We start from the raw sequence: 6121 nt of genomic DNA, 5'->3' as shown, positions 1-6121 counted from the left end.
AGGTAGTAGTGTATTGATCATTTTCCTTTGTATGTTTCTCTTTGGTTTCCTCCAGGTGTCACCACTTCGTCCACGACATGGTCCATGATCACAGAGACATGGTCCACGATCACAGAGACATGGTCCATGATCGGAGAGACATTGTTGAGGATGAGGGAGACATCGTCCACGATCAGAGACATTGTCCGTGATCGCAGAGACCTTGTCAAAGACGAGAGAGACGTTGTCCTTGATCAGAGACATTGTCCCATGCTTCGTAGAGACCTTGCGATAGAATCGGCGGAGACGGGGGTCACCGATTTGACGGCACTGCCCGCGATCATGGAGACATTGTTAATGGTCACAGAGACAGCGTCTATGATCTCAGAGACATCGTCCACGATCACAAAGACACTGTCCATGATCACAGAGACTTTGTCCATAATCTCAGAGACATTGTCCGCGATCACAGAGACGTAGTCCACGATCACAGAGAGTACAATGAAGAAGTTCTTTGAGACCAGAACAGAAGTCTCCAGGTAATTCACTAACAGCTTTACATCAACTGTCCAACACAGAGACTGACATCAGTTTCAGTTTATCCAATATCAGAAGTAAGATGTATTAGTCAAAGTCACTTGCTATATAAATCTAATATCTAATAACAGTAAAAGTAATCAAGCAATGCAGAATAGTAATAAAATAGAAGTAGTATCATGTCAAAAGTATAGTAATCTCATACTTTTTAACTGAAGAAAAAAATCTGCGTTCATGATTGCTTCAGTGATTAGTTGATAGACACAATAAATAATCATTTGACTTTTTCCCAAATATTTGTTGTTGTTGGTGATGACAGTCAACTGTTGATTTTCTGAAACAGCATCTAATGTTTATTAAATATTGTTGTTCAGCTGTAATATTAAAGATTTCTCTGTGTTTTCATGGTTAAACTGTTGATGAGGAATAGGTAGTAGTGTATTGATCATTTTCCTTTGTATGTTTCTCTTTGGTTTCCTCCAGGTGTCACCACTTCGTCCACGACATGGTCCATGATCACAGAGACATGGTCCACGATCACAGAGACATGGTCCATGATCGGAGAGACATTGTTGAGGATGAGGGAGACATCGTCCACGATCAGAGACATTGTCCGTGATCGCAGAGACCTTGTCAAAGACGAGAGAGACGTTGTCCTTGATCAGAGACATTGTCCCATGCTTCGTAGAGACCTTGCGATAGAATCGGCGGAGACGGGGGTCACCGATTTGACGGCACTGCCCGCGATCATGGAGACATTGTTAATGGTCACAGAGACAGCGTCTATGATCTCAGAGACATCGTCCACGATCACAAAGACACTGTCCATGATCACAGAGACTTTGTCCATAATCTCAGAGACATTGTCCGCGATCACAGAGACGTAGTCCACGATCACAGAGAGTACAATGAAGAAGTTCTTTGAGACCAGAACAGAAGTCTCCAGGTAATTCACTAACAGCTTTACATCAACTGTCCAACACAGAGACTGACATTGTTTTTGTTCAGTGTTCAGTTTATCAGAAAAGTGTAATAATAAAAGTAATTAGCAATATCAGAAGTAAGATGTATTAGTCAAAGTCACTTGCTACTCCATATAGTTTGCAACAGTTTATTTGTAAATTTAGAAGTAATATGTAACTAAAAAGTAATATGTAATGGGAAAAGTAATCTAATATTGGAGGTAACAGTAAAAGTAATCTGTAATATAAAAGCAATGCAGAATAGTAATCCAAAATAGAAGTAAAAATATCAAATTATAGTAAGATGTCAAAAACAGTCAAAAAATATCATGATATAGTAAGGTGTCAAAAGTTGAAATGTGAAATAATGATTGTGTATGAGACCGTCTGTAGTGGAAGAAATATTCAGACTTTACTGAAGTATAATAAACACCACAAGTTAAAATCCTGTATTCAAAGATTTACTTAAATGATAGTGTTTATTGTACAGTTCACAGTAACATACCTGACTGCTTCAGTGATGAGTTGATTGACACACAAATAATCATTTGACTTTTTTCATAATATTTGTTGTTGTTGGTTGTTCAGGAGGTGATGACAGTCAACTGTTGATTTTCTGAAACAGCCTCTAATGTTTGTTAAATGTTGTGGTTCAGCTGTAATGTTAAAGATTTCTCTGTGTTTTCATGGTTAAACTGTTGATGAGGAATAGGTAGTAGTGTATTGATCATTTTCCTTTGTATGTTTCTCTTTGGTTTCCTCCAGGTGTCACCACTTCGTCCACGACATGGTCCACGATCACAGAGACATGGTCCACGATCACAGAGACATGGTCCATGATCGGAGAGACATTGTTGAGGATGAGGGAGACATCGTCCACGATCAGAGACATTGTCCGTGATCGCAGAGACCTTGTCAAAGACGAGAGAGACGTTGTCCTTGATCAGAGACATTGTCCCATGCTTCGTAGAGACCTTGCGATAGAATCGGCGGAGACGGGGGTCACCGATTTGACGGCACTGCCCGCGATCATGGAGACATTGTTAATGGTCACAGAGACAGCGTCTATGATCTCAGAGACATCGTCCACGATCACAAAGACACTGTCCATGATCACAGAGACTTTGTCCATAATCTCAGAGACATTGTCCGCGATCACAGAGACGTAGTCCACGATCACAGAGTCTTTGAACAATGAAGAAGTTCTTTGAGACCAGGACAAAGGCTTCCAGGTAATTCACTAACAGCTTTATATCAACTGTCCAACACAGAGCACTGACATTGTGTTCATTATATCAGAAAAGTGTAATAATAGAAGTAATCTGCAATATAAAAATAATGTATAATTAAACTGTATTAATAGATGTAATGTAAAAGTAACGTACATGACTGCTTCAGTGATGAGTTGATAGACACACAAATAATTATTTGACTTTTTTCCAAATATTTATTGTTGTTGGTTGTTCAGGAGGTGATGACAGTCAACTGTTAATTTTCTGAAACAGCCTCTAATGTTTGTTAAATGTTGTGGTTCAGCTGTAATGTTAAAGATTTCTCTGTGTTTTCATGGTTAAACTGTTGATGAGGAATAGGTAGTAGTGTATTGATCATTTTCCTTTGTATGTTTCTCTTTGGTTTCCTCCAGGTGTCACCACTTCATCCACGACATCGTCCACGATCACAGAGACATGGTCCATGATCGGAGAGACATTGTTGAGGATGAGGGAGACATCGTCCACGATCAGAGACATTGTCCGTGATCGCAGAGACCTTGTCAAAGACGAGAGAGACGTTGTCCTTGATCAGAGACATTGTCCCATGCTTCGTAGAGACCTTGCGATAGAATCGGCGGAGACGGGGGTCACCGATTTGACGGCACTGCCCGCGATCATGGAGACATTGTTAATGGTCACAGAGACAGCGTCTATGATCTCAGAGACATCGTCCACGATCACAAAGACACTGTCCATGATCACAGAGACTTTGTCCATAATCTCAGAGACATTATCCGCGATCACAGAGACGTAGTCCACGATCACAGAGAGTACAATGAAGAAGTTCTTTGAGACCAGAACAGAAGTCTCCAGGTAATTCACTAACAGCTTTACATCAACTGTCCAACACAGAGCAGAAAAAGCGTAATAATAGAAGTAATCTGCACTATAAAAATAATGTATAAGTAATCTGTATTAATAGAATATAAAAGTAATTCGCAATATCAGAAGTGAGATGTATAGTCCAAGTCACTTGTTACTAGATATACTTTGCAACAATTTATCTGTAAATTTAGAAGTAATATGTAATTAGAAAAGTAATATGTAATAGGAAAAGTAATCTAATATTAGAGTAACAGTAAAAGTAATCTGTAATATAAAAGCAATGCAGAATAGTAATCCAAAATAGAAGTAAAAATGTCACAGTATAGTAATGTGTCAAAATGTCAGATGTTATTGTTGTTAAGGATCAGTCAAAATGGGACTGAAAAATTTCTTAATCTTCATGGTATAGTAAGGCATCAAAAATGGTCAAAAAATAAAGCATAGAAATGCATAAAAATGTCAAAAATAAGGACCTTATTTACTTAGTTTTCAAATAATTGGCTGTTAATACCTTTGTAAATTTGGTTGTTATTCATTAAACGAAAATGACACAAAACAGACATTTTTAATCTTTTAAGAAGATGAAGGTTGAAATGTAAAGTGACTCAGTATGTGAACGTCTGTGGTAAAAATAGAAGTAATCTGAAATATAAAAATAATGCTTTAGTAAACTGTATTAATAGAAGTAATGTCAAAGTAATTAGCAATGTCAGAAGTAAGATGTAATAGACAAAGTAATCTGTTACTAGATGTAGTTTGGAACAGTAAAAGTTATCTGCAAATTTAGAATTGATACGTATTAAGAAAACTATTATATAGTAAAAGTAAATGTAATATTAGAGGTAACAGCAAAACTAATCTGTTATATAATAGCAATACAGAAGCAAGACTAATCCAAAATAGAAGTAAAAATGTCTCTTTATACTAAGACATCAAAAACGCCACAGTAAAGCATTAAAACTGTAGCATTAAAAAATGTCATAGAATATACTATACTGTGACATATTTGACCATTTTTGATGACATACTATAATATGACATTTTTAAACCACTTTTGATGGTTTTGATACCTCACTACACCATGACATTTTTTAACGCCTTGCTCTACCATGACCTTTTTTTATGGTTTTGGTTACCATACTATAATAAAATGGTCAAAAATGTCATAGCCATACTATGACATTTTTTTAACCATTTTTGATGCCTCAGTATACGAAGATATTTTTTTTACCATTTTCAACTTCATAATATACTATGACATTTTTTGACGCCTTACTCTACCATGACATTTTTTTTTAACCATTCTCGATGTCCTACTATACTATGACATTTAACCATTTTCGACTTTATATTATACCATGACATTTGTTGATGCCTTACTCTACCATGACATTTTTTAACCATTTTTGACACCATACTATACTATGACATTTTTTGAAGCCTTACTCTACCGTGGCATTTTTTAAAAACCATTTTTGATGCTTTACTATAGTATGACATTTTATCATGGTTTTTGACGCCATATTATACTGTATATGTCTATGTCGAAAATGATCAAAAAATGTCATAGTGCAGTATGGCACTATGAAATTTTTTTGACAAAAAAATGTTGTAGTATAGAGTAAGATGTCAAAAACCATCAACAAAGGTCATATTATATGAAGGTCTCAATAACCACCAAATACAGTCATAGTATACTAAGGGGTCAAATATCATAAAATTGTCATAGACAAGATAGGCAAGACATCAAAAAACATCAAGAATCCCATAATACTGTAAGGTGTCAAAAGTGGTAAAAAATAGTTAAGACACCAAAAACCATTAAAAATCATGGCATCAAAAATCACCAAAAACTGCCACAGTACAGTATGATGTCAAAAACATTTTAAAAATGTCATAGTATAGTATGACGTCAAAAAAAGTCATAGTATAGTATGGCATCAAAAAATGTCAAAAATGGTCAACAAATGTCATAGTATAGTAAGGTGTCAAAAAATATGAAAGTATAGTATGGCGTCAAAAATGGTCCAAAAATGTCATAGTATAGTAAGGGTCAAAAACCACCAAAAAAATGCCATAGTATAGTAAGGAGTCAAAAACCACCAAAAAAGTCATAGTATAGTAAGACATGAAAAACCATCAAAATGTCATAGTATAATAAGGCATGAAAAATTGTCAAAAAATGCCATAGTATAGTAAGACATCAAATAAACAACAAAGATGGTCCTAGTAAACTAAGGCTTAAAAACTGTCAAAAAATGTCATATTATAACAAGGCATGAAAAACCATCAAAAATGTCATAGTATAGCAAGGCATGAAAAATAGTCAAAAATGTCATAGTATAGTAAGACATGAAAAATAGTCAAAAAATGTCATAGTATAGTAAGGAGTCAAAAACCACCAAAAATGTCATAGTATAGCAAGGCATGAAAATGTTCAAAAATGTCATAGTATAGTAAGCATGAAAATAGTCAAAAAATGTCATAGTATAGTAAGGAGTCAAAACCACCAAAAAATGTCACAGTATAGTAAGGCATGAAAAA

The 6121-nt window shown here is 35.5% G+C and overlaps 1 long non-coding RNA gene across 1 annotated transcript; it reads left to right on the top strand.

Annotated features, from left to right (window-relative positions):
• Positions 1-434: 434 nt before the first annotated feature.
• LOC127142162 (uncharacterized) lies at positions 435-3315 on the top strand. Its single transcript, XR_007812652.1, has 4 exons — positions 435-518; positions 1000-1462; positions 2244-2710; positions 3124-3315. It is a non-coding gene; the product is annotated as an uncharacterized LOC127142162 (long non-coding RNA).
• The last annotated feature ends 2806 nt before the right edge of the window (positions 3316-6121 follow it).

This window comes from Lates calcarifer, unplaced genomic scaffold, assembly GCF_001640805.2.
Source record: "Lates calcarifer isolate ASB-BC8 unplaced genomic scaffold, TLL_Latcal_v3 _unitig_796_quiver_2879, whole genome shotgun sequence".
Lineage (NCBI taxonomy): Eukaryota > Metazoa > Chordata > Actinopteri > Centropomidae > Lates > Lates calcarifer.
The sequence above is the reverse complement of the archived record's forward strand: the minus strand, read 5'-3'. Positions and strand labels throughout refer to the sequence as shown.